The sequence below is a fragment of the Lepisma saccharinum genome, chromosome 13 (genome assembly GCF_977018435.1).
Source record: "Lepisma saccharinum chromosome 13, izLepSacc3.1, whole genome shotgun sequence".
Classification (NCBI taxonomy): Eukaryota; Metazoa; Arthropoda; class Insecta; order Zygentoma; family Lepismatidae; genus Lepisma; species Lepisma saccharinum.
Window position 1 is genome coordinate 15309601 of NC_139241.1, and position 19875 is coordinate 15329475.

Consider the following 19875-nt stretch of genomic DNA (forward strand, 5'->3'; position numbering starts at 1 on the left):
TATTGTGTAGTCCGCTATCCTGGGAAATGTATGGTTGACTACACCCTTCCTGTAAAAGGTAGTCTCCGTGGAATAATAATTGGAAATGTCTGCATGTGTCCCTCGTAGAATGGTAATAAGTCTTTCTGCCTGGTAATAGTAGACTACCTGCGGATGTCCGTCATGAAAAATGCCCATGGATGGTGTAGGCATTGCTTGTCCATGGTGCTCCGTATAGACAGGTTATGTTAAAAGGAACACTTATGACAAAGAAAGGAAATAGTGAAGGATAGGAAATGTATGATTCATGTTCATGCAAGCACACAACACCAACGGATTTCCACTGCCTTTTCTTTAAAATCAAATTAACTTGCCTCATCAAAATAAAATATGATTAAAAATGAATTGATAAAATAATTGCCATAACTCTTTGAAAATAAATAAGGAAAATTTAAATAAAATATCCAACCGTAATTAAAATATTAATGTCCATGATTAATGTGTTGCCTTAACCTATTAATTATTACTGCGCTGCTCTGAATTAATCTGTTTCGCAAGCTGATGATGCTTATAAAAATAATATCCTAGGGTTGCGGTTAATAACACATTCCAAATAGCAAAAACTAAAATAGACATGGGCAAAGGGTTTAGAACTAATTCCTGAAATGAAATGTTCTTACTAATTGATTGATTAAGTTGCTTTAAAGCAAGTTCAAGCGGAGTCCATTGGGGAATAGTGAAATCAGATAAATTCTTGGGAATATTAGGTAGTAACTCAATTTCCTGCATTTTGACTTGTTCGAAAGCTAAAATTCTTGTGTGTAAAATTTGTTGATCCACAATAATTTGCGAAAAATCCTGATAAGTAAAAAATATAGATTCCCCTTCGTTAAGCTGAATTAATCTGTGCGTGTTCAAATTATTATTCAAATTCTGAATAACAATAAATTGACCTGAACCTGATATTAAAATACCATTACGTGTCCTCATAAACTGAAATAATTTATTGTCAGTAATAGATTTCACTTCAAAATTACAAAATGTAAAATTAATAAACAAAAGTAAGTGTTGCAAGCATGTTCTAAATTCTGTTAATAATTATAAAATAAATTATGTTGTGAACCCTTAAAATAAATATATAAAATGTGAGTTGCGCAAAGCAAGCTGTTAGTATCTAAAAGGTTGCTTTGGCAAGCCTCTAATGGCCTCCTAATAAATGATAGGCCGGTGCAATTTGCCGTGGTTCATAAATATGCAATGTAAGACAAAAAATTCAGTAAATGCTACTTCTGAGTTTCGTTGAAAATCTAGGTGGTAACAAAATATAGCATCAGGGAATTAAAAAAAGTGAAATTCAAATTTTAAACACAATAAAAATAATAAAAACTTTCTCAATTTCAAATTTTCTTTAAACAAAAGAAATTTTTACCACTATAAACTTCTTGAGTCCGCCGTATACCTCAAATCACTTGGTCGTGTAAACAGACCCGCCGCGGAAAAGTATACTTGACCCATATAAGAATGGTGTGTCAATCCCTTAGGTATGTTTAAACAAAATAGATAGAGAATAGTTATGCAATATATTAAAATATAAATAGAAATTACTAGTTATTACCTACTGTACTAACATTAACATGAAGTTAATCAGTAAGAAGTAATTAATGTATTGCTGCATTGTCAAATAAGGTGCAAATTGGGTAAGTGAGCTAAATTTCCTAATAATAAATAGTAATAATAATAATAAATTCCTCAAATTATAACATTTGTGGTAAACCACTCTGTTTAAATTTGAAAAGGCTAACGATGCCGTGGCGACTTTTGCTGCACATGCCTGTGCCAATCACCGAGGCTTAGCCTGGCATGTTGCTAATAATCTTGATTACTCTAAATGCATAAAGTGCTAAAATTGCCCTTTTGTAGAAATTTCCCTGATTTTATCAAAATTTCGTTTGACTTTATCCTGATTTAAACCAACTGTACGTCGATTTCCCTAAAAACTTACTTACTATAAAGATCTCTTATAAAAAACGGGAAAATTTTGCGAGAAAAACGAAAAAAAAAATTCGTCTTGTTGTTCCCTTTGTAAAATTATTGGTCGTGATTAGTCTGAAGTGCATAAATGCGACGTTTTACGGAAAAAATTATCTATATAGAACAAAATATCCCTAACATTGTTTACATGAACTTCTATCGTGCAAATCAAATTCTGAAGGCTATATGCGTAACTAAACTGATCCCATAAAATTTTAATGGACGACCGCCCCTGGCTGTTGTAATCTCCATGCTAAGTGTTTTCTAAGCTTCCAGCGTGTTCAAAGTACTCGGGAGAGAGCTTCCGTGCGGAGAAAGGAATTTGCTGATACCAGACATTCTAAATTGTGCAAAGTTGCATTAGTGGTCGCTGGACGTAACTGAAAATTTCTCTATGGCGACAACGAGAGCACTTGCAAGTTCGCTGCCGTGATCGGCGACTTCGGGTACGTTCGGGTGTTGTCGGAGAGGTGGAGGGGAAAAATCGCTGCTTCGGGCAGCGGCAAAGGAACGGAGAAAGAAAATGCAAGGCGATGGTTCGCTGACGCCCGGAATGACGCGTACATGTGTACAAAACTTTAAATTACTACGAACAAAGTCTAATAAGCGCTGCGAGAATCGAAACGGAAGTCAAGGACTTTTGAAAATTACATCATAGGCGGAATGGAAAGGGAAAAAATATCGTCGCGCTTGCGACAGTGTGTTACTAGAACACTTCCGTGCTCGTAATAACAACAGTTGGGAAGCTGTTAGCAAACTAAATGACTAATAAACCTTGCATAAGGTACAATCAAACGTAAAAAATGAATTATACTTAAAATTTAAATCGTAATTAATATAAAAATTCTAGGTGAACATGAAGTCGTAGAAAATATGGTCTGTAAAAGATACAACAGGTTCGGTAACCTGAAAATTTGGCTTACTTTCTGCTTTTAAAGTAACACTTGAAACTTTCTCGACTTTTACTGGTGACTGATTCGCAAATGACTCTTTAATTTTTACAACTGGCTGAACACAGGGTGAAATAGGCAATTCACTTTCCATTTTGCAACTGTTTTGATCAAAATTAGGACCCTTGCTTACGGCAAATTTCTGAACTCTATCTTTAATGGATAAAATATTCTTCGGCAAATCTATATTGTCGTATTTAGTGACTAAACTATTTCCGGATACGTCTTGAACTTCTTGTTGTTCCCTAGGTTGAATAATAATGGACTGAGGGAGTGGAGGGGGAATTGGCGGGTGACTCGGTTTAAATGGTACCACTTCAACAATCGGTGCAACATCGTCGTAAATCTGATCAATGGACGGTGGATCATTATTAAGTTTGCTTAACTGTAATTCGTTGGTACACTCATGGTCATAAGTAATAGATTTCTTGCGGTGACATTGAAAATAACAGATTATGAAAATGATAAAAATACTAATAATAAATGTTGTTAATAATAAAATTGTAATTATATTATAAGGATAGTCAAAGGACTTGTTCAACAGATAAATAAAATTAAAAGTTTTTACGTATGGAAGAAATCCGTTTAAAATAACTAAAATCGCAATGATTTTCATGTTGCTTAGGCAATCAAAACAAACAGTTCTTCAAAGCTAATACGTATTTTAAGCTTGCCTAGTCTAAGTAGTAGATATTTTAACTCAACTTTTAATTATTTCTGACTCTAGGCTCAAATTATCTGCGTGATTTATTTATTTAATATAATTTATTTAGTCTCTAAATTTATTAGCACTGTTTAGCTTATCTTATTTTGAATTTTACTGCAAACTTATCTTATTTAATTTCAGGTGTTAACGTTATGTTTAAATACTTAAAATTAAACGAACTGTACTAAGGTACAAGGTAAAGGAAAAATTGAGTCTGATTTACTCCTGACTACCTGAAATAAAATAATAATTATTATTTATGCGATCTTTAAATGCATTAAAATACTAACATCACTAAAACTTGAAGAATCTTTAATTCTCTCTACTCATTCTAAAATATGCTTAGCATATTATTGTGGCAAAGCTTTAAACTAAAACCGTTGTGGTTTAATCATAATCATTCTGCGATGGCAGAATGGATTTCCAGGATTTTGGTCATGATCCAATATCCGAAGGAAAATACTTGTTAGTGGAGCGCAATAAAATCTTGACGTCGACGTCTACATATTCATATAGTATAAATATTCTCATAACTGGCGCTTAAAATAAACTTTGCTAATATAATCATATACCTTCTTCTGAAGAGTAACTATAAAATTCTAGTGATGTATTCGCTGAGCTAGTATAGTTACATACTGCAAAAAACTTTTGTGCCTAAAGCACATTATTAAATAATAAGTCTGCTTTTAATTGTTAATATTATTAGTGCTATTCTATGATAAATTATTATTATTATTATTATGTCATGCAAGTGAAATTAAAATATTAGACCTGTTTCACTTTAATAAATGCCGTAACTTGGAGCAAACTTGCAATATTTATATTTAAGATTTCAAAATAATCTGCATTTTAAAGTTTTTAACATTCGAAGCTACAACGTGCTAAGGATAAATATTCAACTGTCAAACGAAACAATGTTTCGGACAGGAAAAAAAAATATATAAATATATACTAACAAAAAAATCTCGTTAATATGTGAGAAACGTCCACGCCGTGTAATGCTTTCATAATTCTCTTCTAGTTATTCAAAATAAGTTGGCTGTGCCTAACTTTGCTTAAAGCATATAAGTATATGTATATCTGTGTACAGACTCATTCTCGTCACAACTGCTTACCTGTGAACGGACATCTCTCGTCACTGCAGCCTAATTATACATCTATTACTTCTCAACTAGAACTTTTAATTAATCGGGCGGTTTATACCCTAAATCACGGTACGAACATTGTACATGCGTGTCGAGGAATATAATTGGCGTTTTGTTTCTTTTCATATTAACATGAATTAAAATTTTCAGGCAATGTATGCGTAAGTTAAGGTAACATAAGGCAAGTGACTATCTCGTATAAACTTGACTATCTCCTTAATCTAAGCTCCCTTCAAGAGGTGCTAGGAGACTTCAGTCATTAAGAATATAAATGAGTGGTCCTCGGGGCCTTATACGTTCCCAAAACTATATATGTATAAAAAGTAATATCCTCGTTGTAAAAGTCTTAGCAGTCATAGTTTAAGCATTCTAAATCCTTTACAAGTTACGGTCAGTTTTAAACCAAATTTAAATTAAACTTTTAATGAATTTCAATTAATAATAATAACAAAATATTGACTCAGACAAGCATACTCTCTGCCATGAAAAAAAAATGCACCATAGTGCTGATTGACTCTAACTCGGTGGCACTAATTTATTTTCCTCATTCACAAATAACTTTAAATTCCACTTGTAATCCACGTTATTAATTAATTAAAATGTTAAGGGTAAAAATCATTTACTGTTTACTGTAGCTTACTGCATCCTCATGACCAACGTTGTAATAATTTTCGTATTCAAGATTATGTAAAAAAAATTCTAAAATCACTGTCAATGCAAGAAATCTTCAAATCTAAATGCCTTTCCCTTATTCCTTATTTAAAATTCTGGATGGTAAAAATTTTCCAGGTGGGAATTTGTCGTAGCCATGGTACCGGGTTCGTGAGTGAACCACAGAGCTACCAGGAGCAGATTGATAGGGAATCGTCCACGGACGTCCCTGGCCGACCGCATTTTTGGCAAAATGTGGCTGCCTGAAACCCGACATCGAACCTTCCGCCACGCGGAATGCCGGACGCTCCTGATACCAAAGCGCCAGCCCGACGCGGGTAACCGCGACGGAGCTAGGGCGCAGTTCCTCCGCATTCTTACATTTCGCTGATTACCGACCCAGACTCGAAGTCGATAAATTTAATCGAATTCATCCTCATGTTAGACTAAACATCTATCATGGCATATATAAATTCTTCTCCCCCCCATTAATGCAAAAAAACTTTAAGCCCTATGTATTTTCAAAATTAATTTTGGCAAGGACATACCAAGAAAAACTAAACAAATGAGCAAAATTTTGGGGTGGGTTACGAACTTAAGGATGTTATAAAGCACTCCACTACGTGTCAAAATTTGGGGTGGGGTTTAAATCCTAAACTGGTTAACAAACTCTTTTCTCATCGCATTTCCGAAAAAATGCATGAGAAGCCCTAGCAAATCCACCACGTGTCAAAATTTGGGGTGGGGTTAAATTTAATTAAAAACTGGTTAACAATTTCTTTCCATTTCTGAAAAAAAATGAAAAGACCCGCTAATCTCCACGACGTGTCAAGCTATTGGGGTGGGTTTAAATTTAAACTGGCTATCAAACTCTTTTCATTCCTGTAAGAAATGAAAAGGCCCGCATCTCTCCACCACGTGTCAAGCTATTGGGGTGGGTTTAAATTTAAACTGGCTAACAAACTCTTTTCATTCCTGTAAGAAATGAAAAGGCCCGCATCTCTCCACCACGTGTCATTCTATAGAATGAAGGGATCTGAACCAGTTAACTGATGGGGTGATGTAAACTACTCATCATTCATCCTCTTGATGAGACCACTCGTCATTAACATGACGAGTTATTGCTTGGCATGCGAAAGGTACAAATTACACAAAGGAATTAAACTACTGAAAAGACAATGGTAACTCGTTGGATTTTGTGAACCGTTGAACCTGTATCATGGCTGGGTGTAGGATAATTACCTGTCTAACTTAAGTCTCTGAGCTGAATCAAAATAGCGAAGTCCTCTGTAAGCTTCTCTCTAATGCTGACCAAAGCGTGCTTCCACTATCGACCTCCTGCCTTGCTGACCACCTCTCTCTATCAACTCAATTCCCAAAGTCCAGTCACTTCCCAGCTTGTCTCGCCTCTATATTCCCTGGCCATCGAGCTCTTCCTCGATGCCGAATCGCCGAATCGTGTTTATTATAATTGCTACCATGCAAACCGCTGACACCATAACCAGAAGTGTTACCTGTTCCTGAATGCTCAGGAGGTTTGCATGGCACAACACAATGCATTGTAAACATGCCTAAGAGGCTTGAGACAGCTGAGAAAAACAAGTGAATGCCCTGGTCAACATGAAGCGTTCAGAGAGACTTAATAAAATAAACATACAATCTTAGGGATTGTTACGATATGTGTGTTATTTGATGTACATTTTGAACCACTGAGCAGATTCTAATGCACAATAAAGAGAATGATACTCATTTAAAGAAAACGCGTAGTTACAAAAGACACAAATAATCAGAAACTATCAAACGTCAAGTATCAAAATTTGTTTTAAACAAATCTGAAAAGAAACATGTTTCAAAAACTTTGTTTAAACATTTGAAAGAAACAAAGAAATATGTTTTAAACGGAGAAAACATATTGTTTAAAACACTTTGTTTTGATCATGCTAACTCTGTTTCCATACAATCCTCCCTTTGAAGTCATTTCCATGTTTGGCTTCGTTTGTGAAATGACAAGAGCATTTGGAAATTTAGCAGCAAGCGCCCATACAGATCCTCCTGCCTTCAAATTTGAGAAGGTGAGAGATTATCAAGCTGAGCAAGAGCACACATTTGTACCTACAGTTTTCGTTGTGTTTGCTAATCGGGCTCAGTTTGTACCAAGCCTTTATAAAAAATAATATTAGACTCGTTTGTTGTTCCCCTCCACGGAAATCTTTAGTAAAAGGCGAAAGATTTTTGCGTATGAAGGGAAACCAGAGTTGTTTCCAGGTTTTTTTTTTTTTTTTGCTAGTGTTAACCCGTTGGGAGGGTTATGCCCTCACTTCGGTAAGTGATTTCATTGTAAGTTATGTGTCTTTCATCGTTTTGGATGGTCTAAGTGCTTTTTTATATTGCAGAATATTTTTTCTTATTAAGATTGGTGATTCGTATGTGTTATCTTACTTTTGGGCATGGTTGAGAAGATTGTAAATATGGATTTCGATATTTGGAGTCGGAGTATTGTTGGTACTGCTTAGGCTGTAGTGGTGGGATAAATATGGCATGATAACTGCGATGGATGATATAAATCGTATTCGTGTTTCTGTGGGTCTAGATCATCTAGATAACATGAATACATGGTGAGCAGGTGTTGTAATGGCGTATAAATATGTGTAGGTGCTGCATCATGTCGGATATCAAGATGAATGGTATTCCAGAATACTTCGTTTTCGGATATCATGGGTTTGTTTATGTATCGTTGGCGAAGGCTCTCGACGTGATACAGAATAGTCGGGAAGGAAATTCTGTCATACAGTAGTGCTGTGGGATAAGGTAATTTAATCCGGAAAGCCAATCTAAATGCGTGCCGTTCAAAGATTTCCAGTTGGTCGTAGAAGGAGGCAGAAGCGTCAATCCAAGCAATATGCCCGTGAGTGATGGCTGGGCGCAAGAACATTTTGTAGGTGGTTAGGACTGTTGTCGGGTGTAATCCCCAAGATGTACCCACCAGTTTCCATAATAGGTTTAGGCGGTTCTTTACCTTCTTCTTTATCCTTTCTAAGTGTGGGCGCCAGGTCAGTTTTTCATCTATGGTAACCCCAAGGTATGTTACGTGTTTTGAAGGTAAGATGCGTCTCCCCTCTATTTTAATCTCCAAGAGTTTGGGGTTTCGGTGTACTTTGGAGCGACAGTGGGGAGGTAGGAAAACTACTGCCTGAGTTTTTGAAGAGTTTATTGATAGTTTCCATTGGTTGCACCAGCGAATAAAGGAGTCTACGGCCTTTTGGAGTGTTTTATTAATGGATTGAACTGTTTTCCCAAGAGTTAGGAAAGCAGTGTCATCTGCAAATTGGAATACGTGTGTGCTGGTATCCATGGTCGGCATATCTGTTACATACATTAAATATAACAGCGGTGACAAAACAGACCCCTGTGGGACTCCTGTGTGCAAGAAGATGGGATAGGATGTTGCCGAGTTCAGAGAGATGTATGCCATGCGGCCTGCCAGGAACGAATGGATAAGGCGAATGTAGCATTGAGGAAGTTGGAATTTGTGCAGTTTATATATTAATCCCGAATGCCATACTTTGTCAAACGCCTTTTCGAGATCGAATAAAAGAAGACACGATGGCAAGGACTTGTTATAGTGGTTTGTTATAGTTGTTATCAATCTCAGAAGTTGGTCGTTGAGGCTGATAGATGGTCGGAAGCCTGCTTGATGTGCAGGTAGGAGCTTCTTGGATGAAAGGTGTTGGTGCAATCTGCGTACAAGTACTTTTTCAAAGATTTTGCTGAGGGTCGATGTGAGCTGTATTGGTCTGTAAGAGGATACTTAGCGAACAGGTTTCCCGGGTTTGGCGAACAGCAGCATTTTGGAAACTTTCCATTCTGTCGGGAAGTAGCCTGTTCGTAGTATATAGGTATATATGGTGGCCAGGATGAGCAGAAAGGTTCTTGGAGCCTCTCTGACGAGTCGGTAGGTTACCGAGTCGAAGCCTGGAGCAGTGTTTCTTTTCCGAGATATGGCGCATTCTATGTCTTCTGGTGTTATAGGTGAGGTTAGAGGTTCATTTTCATCCATACTATGGTCATTGTTAGGTTTGAGAGCTCGGTTATGTGGGTTTGAGACACGTTGTACTGTACGTGATTGGGTTGTTTTGTGTAATGGTTCAGTTTGTGGTGTAAATATACCTTGAAAGTGGTGTGCAAAGACGTTTGCTTTCTCTTGGTCGTCGTCTACGGATTTCCCATCGACTATAATGGGATATGTAGTTCTTGACCTTTTCCCTGTGAGTTTGTTAAATTGTTGCCAGTATTTGGATGGATGTGATGTATCAGCCAGTGTATTGCACGTTTTTATCCAATTCCTTCTTTTATATGCAATGATATAGTTTTGTACCGTTCGGAGGAGTTGTCTATGATGCCGTAACGCTTCAGGATTTCTTGTTACAACATACTCTCGGAAGGCACGCCTGGAGGCTGAAATCAGTTTTAGATAGTTCGGCGGTAATTTTGGTTTATATAGATTGATGGTTTGAAGTGGGATGGTACTTTTCGCAGCTTCGGTTAAGGCAGAAGTGAGTAATGGGACTACATCATCCAGATCCCTATCGTTAGTTGGCGTATCTGCGTTTTGCACGGTGTTTTCGATTGCATTACGATATTTTTCCCAGTCTGCTTGATCGTAGGAGTACCTTGTTATGAGAAAGGGTTTGTGAGGAGTTGGTGCAGGTGCGTCAACTGTAAAGATTATAGGTGCGTGATCGCTACCAATGGGTTCAAGTACATCCACGTTGCTATTTGTAAGGAGGGAAGTCGATGTAAGTACAACATCTGGAGATGTACTGCTGATTGGTCTAGATGGTTTCGGAAGTTGGTGGAAATGGCAATTTTGGCAGCTGTCTATAGTTTGGTGAAATTGTCGCTTTTCGGCTTGTGGTCGACTATGGAGATTTATGTCGGCCATGATTATGTAATGCTTGTAGCTGTTTTCAATATAATTGATAAAGTTGTATGGTATAGGATGTCCAGGCCGGACATAGATGGTTGCTAGGGTAATGCTTCTGTGCCTCAGATATATTGTTGCTATGCTGTATTCCGGCAAGTTGAAATGCGGTGGTAATGTGTGTTCTCTGTGCGGATATGATTTTCGAAAGCCAATTGCAGTCCCTCCATTTGCACGTTGAGCTTCCGTTGGCCCATCATGTCGAATCATAGTATATCCGCTGATCTTGGGTTTGAGTTTTGGCGTTAGGAATGTTTCGTTGAGGGCGAAAGCTGATATATTCTTTTCCTGCAAGACAGTCTCAAATAATCTTTTGTGTTTTGTTAAAGAGCGAATATTTAAGAAGAGAAAATAATAGCCCATGATTGTTATGAAGAGTCTGAAAACTGTTTTAGGATGTACTTGTGTTTTCAAGAGGGTTGATATTGAAATGGACATGTGGTCCCGTATACGTAGCGTGTAACTGCAGTTTGAAAAGTGTTTTTGCAGCGAGTATGACTTGGTCCAGAATATGTGTGCGTAGAAATGGCTGGATGTTTTGAGTTGTAATAGTAAAGAATCGTAGCAGATCTTCCACAGTGATTGGGTCCATTAGTGAATTTGCCGGTTTGGTTGAGCTATCTATAGTTCGGATGGGAACAACAAGCTCAGGGTGATTTGGTTCTGGGTTAGGTTTGGCTTGGCATTTATAGCTGTAAGTAGGATGTCCTTCAGAGCATGTGTTGCATTTAGGCGGGTTCTGGATGTTTGTACAAGTGTTGGTAGAATGTGGCCCAGAACAGTATCCACAGATTGCTGAATTTGGACAGTTGGTTGTAGTGTGCTGATTGTATGTTTGACAACGTTCACAACGCACGGGCAGTGGTGTTGAAGTCCTGGAAGGTTCGACTCTGTGCTTTCGACAATATATATAGGCTCCATTGTGCAATAGTTCGTCCACGGTATCTTTATCTACTGTCAGTATTCGAACCATATAGGTTGGTCCGTTGTCATTTCGGATTCTCATGCACTTGTGGATGGTGTGACCTTCTGCCTGAATTTCTTCAGCGATTTCTGTTTCGGTGTATTCAGGGGGAACACCCCGAATCACCACTGATAGCATTGGTGCTCGTTTAGGCGGAGGAGGTTGCTTTGGACGTGTAGAGGTTAGTGGCTTCATATTGGCATTTGTACCAAAAATTTGGTAGGAGGCCTTGTCTCTGATAATGGTGGAGAAATGTGGGTCAGTAGATTTTATAAGTATTCCGTTCCTGGTGAAGACTATTTCATTAACTGAAGCTCTTGGCACATATTTTAGGATTTGATTTAGGATATGTTTTGGCGTCTTGTATTTGGTGTCGTAGTTCGAAAGAAGGAAAATGTACAACACTGGTGTCTGTGTGTTTACGTCGGTCTTGTTCTGTCTGGAGTCTGTTCTCTCTGGAAGTTTCTGCTTTTTGTTGGCAAGTGGTGACCTAGATCGATCGCGGGAATCCATGGAAGAGCTTCGGAAATTTGGGTTTTCTAGCTTGTTCCGGCCTCTGGCTCTGACATCTCTAGGGACAGTACCCTCAACTTGTTGGGGGAGCCCTTTATGCATCGCTTCCCTTGCACTACTTTGCAATCGGCGAGTGAGTGTGGAAGCTGCACTTTGCACGTGATGGAGAGAGTCGGAGTCAAAGTCTCGGAGCAGACACTTACCAAACAAGATTTTAGAACCAAAAAGCCAATGAGAAACGAGGACAGAAACCAGAGCCAACGAAAGAAAGAAAGGATTGGTACTGTGACCAGAGCTCCACCGGTGAATGTTTGGGGCTACAACCTAGTTGCGGCCACCTGAAAAGTGTCGTTCGAGCTAGATATCCCTTCGCAGCAAGGCGTTCAACAAAGTACCTCGAAAACACCAAACCACTGTGTAGACTGCAATTACCTCCAGTCGTCCGTTCCAAACGTACTGAAATTGCAGTCACAGAGAATGTTCCAAGTGGGTTTTCTCTCGACGCACTGACGTGTTTCCAGGCCACCAATTTTTCTTAGCCTATTTTGCAGTTCAATTCACTGCTCATGGGAACGTGTAGGTTCCGTAGGAAATTGCTGTTTTACTTGTTGAAACATAAAACCTCGTTTTGTGTGATTTTCGTTTCTTAAAACGAGAGAATAAGGATATAAATCCGTGCCGATTTCTAATTTGCGTCATGTGCACGGACCAACGTACACAAATGATATACCGACAGCAAATTCTACCATCTCTCGGCCACCATTTCAACTAGTGGGAACTTGTACTTTGGCAACAAATTCCATTTCACGAAGAATTTTCAGTTTACCTGTTCTCATATGCAACACGATTACACTTTCGGGTTTCTCCCACAGGCATGCTTAATAATGTTTCGTAAAGAAACCAAACCGAAGCAAGAAAGAAAATTACCGCAGTTATTTCGGTTGTGACGGGTCACTTTCATGTCATGCGATTCTTGCACGTATATATGTAGTGATGGAATCTCGAAATTTACTATAGATTGGGCAATAGCCATGAATATAAAACAAGATAGTATCGTGGAAATTACTTAACGTAATAATTCTCGGCATCAAAGCAAGTTACATTTCGACAATTGTAAATAAGAGAGAAAGAAATAAGTAAAAGGAATTTTGTGTTCCAAAATTTCCTATCATACGCTAACGACTTCTTTTTCACAATGTTACTTCCATACAGGGTTGGCAAATTTGTGTTCTTTTGTTTGTTTTAACATGCTTTTAATGTTGATTTGTCGAAAAGGATATTTTTTTTAAAAAAATAAAACTTTTAAACAAAATGCCAAGATGACATTTTTTTAAGAATAATGAAAAATAATGTATCTGTAGAACATCCAAGGATTGATTGTGTTCATATTACAAGCAAACGCTTGACTAACTTCTTAAAATACACATTTATGTTAGTCTTAAATCTCGCCTGTACGCTGTTCGAGAAGCTCCAACTAATCCACAGTTTCCAGGCCCCACTGAGTCCAAGTGGTAGCTTCTGATTAATTAACATCGTGAATGGATCTAAATCTTAAACATCTGCATAAATCATAGCCATGAATTTTAAACGTGGCCCACGGTATTCATCACCATATGTGTGTTATTTGATGTACATTTTGAACCACTGAGCAGATTCTAATGCACAATGAAGAGAATGATACTCATTTAAAGAAAACGCGTAGTTACAAAACACACAAATAATCACAAACTATCAAACGTCAAGTATCAAAATGTGTTTTAAACAAATCTGAAAAGAAACATGTTTCAAACGCTTTGTTTAAACATTTGAAATAACCAAAGAAATATGTTTTAAACGGAGAAAACATATTGTTTAAAACACTTTGTTTTGATCATGCTAACTCTGTTTCCATACAATCCTCCCTGTGAAGTCATTTCCATGTTCGGCTTCGTTTGTGAAATGACAAGAGCATTTGGAAATTTAGCAGCAAGCGCCCTTACAGATCCTCCTGCCTGCAAATTTCAGAAGGTGAGAGATTATCAAGCTGAGCAAGAGCACACATTTCCACCTACAGTTTTCGTTGTGTTTGCTAATCGGGCTCAGTTTGTACCAAGCCTTTATAAAAAATAATATTAGACTCGTTTGTTGTTCCCCTCCACGGAAATCTTTAGTAAAAGGCGAAAGATTTTCGCGTATGAAGGGAAACCAGAGTTGTTTCCAGGCCACCAATTTTTCCTAGCCTATGTTGCAGTACAATTCACTGCTCATGGGAACGTGTAGGTTCCGTAGGAAATTGCTGTTTTACTTGTTGAAACATAAAACCTCGTTTTGTGTGATTTTCGTTTCTTAAAACGAGAGAATAAGGATATAAATCGGTGCCGATTTCTAATTTGCGTCATGTGCACGGACCAACGTACACAAATGATAAACCGACAGCAAATTCTGCCATCTCTCGGCCACCATTTCAACTAGTGGGAACTTGTACTTTGGCAACAAATTCCATTTCACGAAGAATTTTCAGTTTACCTGTTCTCATATGCAACACGATTACACTTTCGGGTTTCTCCCACAGGCATGCTTAATAATGTTTCGTAAAGAAACCAAACCGAAGCAAGAAAGAAAATTACCGCAGTTATTTCGGTTGTGACGGGTCACTTTCATGTCATGCGATTCTTGCACGTATATATGTAGTGAAGGAATCTCGAAATTTACTATAGATTTGGCAATAGCCATGAATATAAAACAAGATAGTTCCGTGGAAATTACTTAACGTAATAATTCTCGGCATCAAAGCAAGTTACATTTCGACAATTGTAAATTAGAGAGAAAGAAATAAGTAAAAGGAATTTTGTGTTCCAAAATTTCCTATCATACGCTAACGACTTCTTTTTCACAATGTTACTTCCATACAGGGTTGGCAAATTTGTGTTCTTTTGTTTGTTTTAACATGCTTTTAATGTTGATTTGTCGAAAAGGATATTTTTTTTTTTAAAAAAATAAAACTTTTAAACAAAATGCCAAGATGACATTTTTTTAAGAGTAATAAAAAATAATGTATCTGTAGAACATCCAAGGATTGATTGTGTTCATATTACAAGCAAACGCTTGACTAACTTCTTAAAATACACATTTATGTTAGTCTTAAATCTCGCCTGTACGCTGTTCGAGAAGCTCGAACTAATCCACAGTTTCCAGGCCCCACTGAGTCCAAGTGGTAGCTAGCTTCTGATTAATTATCATCGTAAATGGATCTAAATCTTAAACATCTGCATAAATCATAGCCATGAATTTTAAACGTGGCCCACGGTATTCATCACCATATGTGTGTTATTTGATGTACATTTTGAACCACTGAGCAGATTCTAATGCACAATGAAGAGAATGATACTCATTTAAAGAAAACGCGTAGTTACAAAAGACACAAATAATCACAAACTATCAAACGTCAAGTATCAAAATTTGTTTTAAACAAATCTGAAAAGAAACATGTTTCAAAAACTTTGTTTAAACATTTGAAAGAAACAAAGAAATATGTTTTAAACGGAGAAAACATATTGTTTAAAACACTTTGTTTTGATCATGCTAACTCTGTTTCCATACAATCCTCCCTTTGAAGTCATTTCCATGTTTGGCTTCGTTTGTGAAATGACAAGAGCATTTGGAAATTTAGCAGCAAGCGCCCATAGAGATCCTCCTGCCTGCAAATTTGAGAAGGTGAGAGATTATCAAGCTGAGCAAGAGCACACATTTGTACCTACAGTTTTCGTTGTGTTTGCTAATCGGGCTCAGTTTGTACCAAGCCTTTATAAAAAATAATATTAGACTCGTTTGTTGTTCCCCTCCACGGAAATCTTTAGTAAAAGGCGAAAGATTTTTGCGTATGAAGGGAAACCAGAGTTGTTTCCAGGTTTGTTTTTTTTTTTTTGCTAGTGTTAACCCGTTGAGAGGGTTATGCCCTCACTTCGGTAAGTGATTTCATTGTAAGTTATGTGTCTTTCATCATTTTGGATGGTCTAAGTGCTTTTTTATATTGCAGAATATTTTTTCTTATTAAGATTGGTGATTCGTATGTGTTATCTTACTTTTGGGCATGGTTGAGAAGATTGTAAATATGGATTTCGATATTTGGAGTCGGAGTATTGTTGGTACTGCTTAGGCTGTAGTGGTGGGATAAATATGGCATGATAACTGCGATGGATGATATAAATCGTATTCGTGTTTCTGTGGGTCTAGATCATCTAGATAACATGAATACATGGTGAGCAGGTGTTGTAATGGCGTATAAATATGTGTAGGTGCTGCATCATGTCGGATATCAAGATGAATGGTATTCCAGAATACTTCGTTTTCGGATATCATGGCTTTGTTTATGTATCGTTGGCGAAGGCTCTCGACGTGATACAGAATAGTCGGGAAGGAAATTCTGTCATACAGTAGTGCTGTGGGATAAGGTAATTTAATCCGGAAAGCCAATCTAAATGCGTGCCGTTCAAAGATTTCCAGTTGGTCGTAGAAGGAGGCAGAAGCGTCAATCCAAGCAATATGCCCGGGAGTGATGGCTGGGCGCAAGAACATTTTGTAGGTGGTTAGGACTGTTGTCGGGTGTAATCCCCAAGATGTACCCACCAGTTTCCATAATAGGTTTAGGCGGTTCTTTACCTTCTTCTTTATCCTTTCTAAGTGTGGGCGCCAGGTCAGTTTTTCATCTATGGTAACCCCAAGGTATGTTACGTGTTTTGAAGGTAAGATGCGTCTCCCCTCTATTTTAATCTCCAAGAGTTTGGGGTTTCGGTGTACTTTGGAGCGACAGTGGGGAGGTAGGAAAACTACTGCCTGAGTTTTTGAAGAGTTTATTGATAGTTTCCATTGGTTGCACCAGCGAATAAAGGAGTCTACGGCCTTTTGGAGTGTTTTATTAATGGATTGAACTGTTTTCCCAAGAGTTAGGAAAGCAGTGTCATCTGCAAATTGGAATACGTGTGTGCTGGTATCCATGGTCGGCATATCTGTTACATACATTAAATATAATAGCGGTGACAAAACAGACCCCTGTGGGACTCCTGTGTGCAAGAAGATGGGATAGGATGTTGCCGAGTTCAGAGAGATGTATGCCATGCGGCCTGCCAGGAACGAATGGATAAGGCGAATGTAGCATTGAGGAAGTTGGAATTTGTGCAGTTTATATATTAATCCCGAATGCCATACTTTGTCAAACGCCTTTTCGAGATCGAATAAAAGAAGACACGATGGCAAGGACTTGTTATAGTGGTTTGTTATAGTTGTTATCAATCTCAGAAGTTGGTCGTTGAGGCTGATAGATGGTCGGAAGCCTGCTTGATGTGCAGGTAGGAGCTTCTTGGATGAAAGGTGTTGGTGCAATCTGCGTACAAGTACTTTTTCAAAGATTTTGCTGAGGGTCGATGTGAGCTGTATTGGTCTGTAAGAGGATACTTAGCGAACAGGTTTCCCGGGTTTGGCGAACAGCAGCATTTTGGAAACTTTCCATTCTGTCGGGAAGTAGCCTGTTCGTAGTATATAGGTATATATGGTGGCCAGGAAGAGCAGAAAGGTTCTTGGAGCCTCTCTGACGAGTCGGTAGGTTACCGAGTCGAAGCCTGGAGCAGTGTTTCTTTTCCGAGATATGGCGCATTCTATGTCTTCTGGTGTTATAGGTGAGGTTAGAGGTTCATTTTCATCCATACTATGGTCATTGTTAGGTTTGAGAGCTCGGTTATGTGGGTTTGAGACACGTTGTACTGTACGTGATTGGGTTGTCTTGTGTAATGGTTCAGTTTGTGGTGTAAATATACCTTGAAAGTGGTGTGCAAAGACGTTTGCTTTCTCTTGGTCGTCGTCTACGGATTTCCCATCGACTATAATGGGATATGTAGTTCTTGACCTTTTCCCTGTGAGTTTGTTAAATTGTTGCCAGTATTTGGATGGATGTGATGTATCAGCCAGTGTATTGCACGTTTTTATCCAATTCCTTCTTTTATATGCAATGATATAGTTTTGTACCGTTCGGAGGAGTTGTCTATGATGCCGTAACGCTTCAGGATTTCTTGTTACAACATACTCTCGGAAGGCACGCCTGGAGGCTGAAATCAGTTTTAGATAGTTCGGCGGTAATTTTGGTTTATATAGATTGATGGTTTGAAGTGGGATGGTACTTTTCGCAGCTTCGGTTAAGGCAGAAGTGAGTAATGGGACTACATCATCCAGATCCCTATCGTTAGTTGGCGTATCTGCGTTTTGCACGGTGTTTTCGATTGCATTACGATATTTTTCCCAGTCTGCTTGATCGTAGGAGTACCTTGTTATGAGAAAGGGTTTGTGAGGAGTTGGTGCAGGTGCGTCAACTGTAAAGATTATAGGTGCGTGATCGCTACCAATGGGTTCAAGTACATCCACGTTGCTATTTGTAAGGAGGGAAGTCGATGTAAGTACAACATCTGGAGATGTACTGCTGATTGGTCTAGATGGTTTCGGAAGTTGGTGGAAATGGCAATTTTGGCAGCTGTCTATAGTTTGGTGAAATTGTCGCTTTTCGGCTTGTGGTCGACTATGGAGATTTATGTCGGCCATGATTATGTAATGCTTGTAGCTGTTTTCAATATAATTGATAAAGTTGTATGGTATAGGATGTCCAGGCCGGACATAGATGGTTGCTAGGGTAATGCTTCTGTGCCTCAGATATATTGTTGCTATGCTGTATTCCGGCAAGTTGAAATGCGGTGGTAATGTGTGTTCTCTGTGCGGATATGATTTTCGAAAGCCAATTGCAGTCCCTCCATTTGCACGTTGAGCTTCCGTTGGCCCATCATGTCGAATCATAGTATATCCGCTGATCTTGGGTTTGAGTTTTGGCGTTAGGAATGTTTCGTTGAGGGCGAAAGCTGATATATTCTTTTCCTGCAAGACAGTCTCAAATAATCTTTTGTGTTTTGTTAAAGAGCGAATATTTAAGAAGAGAAAATAATAGCCCATGATTGTTATGAAGAGTCTGAAAACTGTTTTAGGATGTACTTGTGTTTTCAAGAGGGTTGATATTGAAATGGACATGTGGTCCCGTATACGTAGCGTGTAACTGCAGTTTGAAAAGTGTTTTTGCAGCGAGTATGACTTGGTCCAGAATATGTGTGCGTAGAAATGGCTGGATGTTTTGAGTTGTAATAGTAAAGAATCGTAGCAGATCTTCCACAGTGATTGGGTCCATTAGTGAATTTGCCGGTTTGGTTGAGCTATCTATAGTTCGGATGGGAACAACAAGCTCAGGGTGATTTGGTTCTGGGTTAGGTTTGGCTTGGCATTTATAGCTGTAAGTAGGATGTCCTTCAGAGCATGTGTTGCATTTAGGCGGGTTCTGGATGTTTGTACAAGTGTTGGTAGAATGTGGCCCAGAACAGTATCCACAGATTGCTGAATTTGGACAGTTGGTTGTAGTGTGCTGATTGTATGTTTGACAACGTTCACAACGCACGGGCAGTGGTGTTGAAGTCCTGGAAGGTTCGACTCTGTGCTTTCGACAATATATATAGGCTCCATTGTGCAATAGTTCGTCCACGGTATCTTTATCTACTGTCAGTATTCGAACCATATAGGTTGGTCCGTTGTCATTTCGGATTCTCATGCACTTGTGGATGGTGTGACCTTCTGCCTGAATTTCTTCAGCGATTTCTGTGTCGGTGTATTCAGGGGGAACACCCCGAATCACCACTGATAGCATTGGTGCTCGTTTAGGCGGAGGAGGTTGCTTTGGACGTGTAGAGGTTAGTGGCTTCATATTGGCATTTGTACCAAAAATTTGGTAGGAGGCCTTGTCTCTGATAATGGTGGAGAAATGTGGGTCAGTAGATTTTATAAGTATTCCGTTCCTGGTGAAGACTATTTCATTAACTGAAGCTCTTGGCACATATTTTAGGATTTGATTTAGGATATGTTTTGGCGTCTTGTATTTGGTGTCGTAGTTCGAAAGA

The 19875-nt window shown here is 38.5% G+C and overlaps 3 non-coding genes across 3 annotated transcripts; all 3 read right to left on the reverse strand.

Annotated features, from left to right (window-relative positions):
- Window positions 1-7602: 7602 nt before the first annotated feature.
- Window positions 7603-7720, reverse strand: LOC145997522 (U5 spliceosomal RNA). Its single transcript, XR_014442925.1, has one exon. It is a non-coding gene; the product is annotated as a U5 spliceosomal RNA (small nuclear RNA).
- A 6275-nt stretch (window positions 7721-13995) lies between these two features.
- Window positions 13996-14113, reverse strand: LOC145997686 (U5 spliceosomal RNA). Its single transcript, XR_014443082.1, has one exon. It is a non-coding gene; the product is annotated as a U5 spliceosomal RNA (small nuclear RNA).
- A 1568-nt stretch (window positions 14114-15681) lies between these two features.
- Window positions 15682-15799, reverse strand: LOC145997523 (U5 spliceosomal RNA). The gene has a single exon (XR_014442926.1). It is a non-coding gene; the product is annotated as a U5 spliceosomal RNA (small nuclear RNA).
- Between the last annotated feature and the right edge of the window lie 4076 nt (window positions 15800-19875).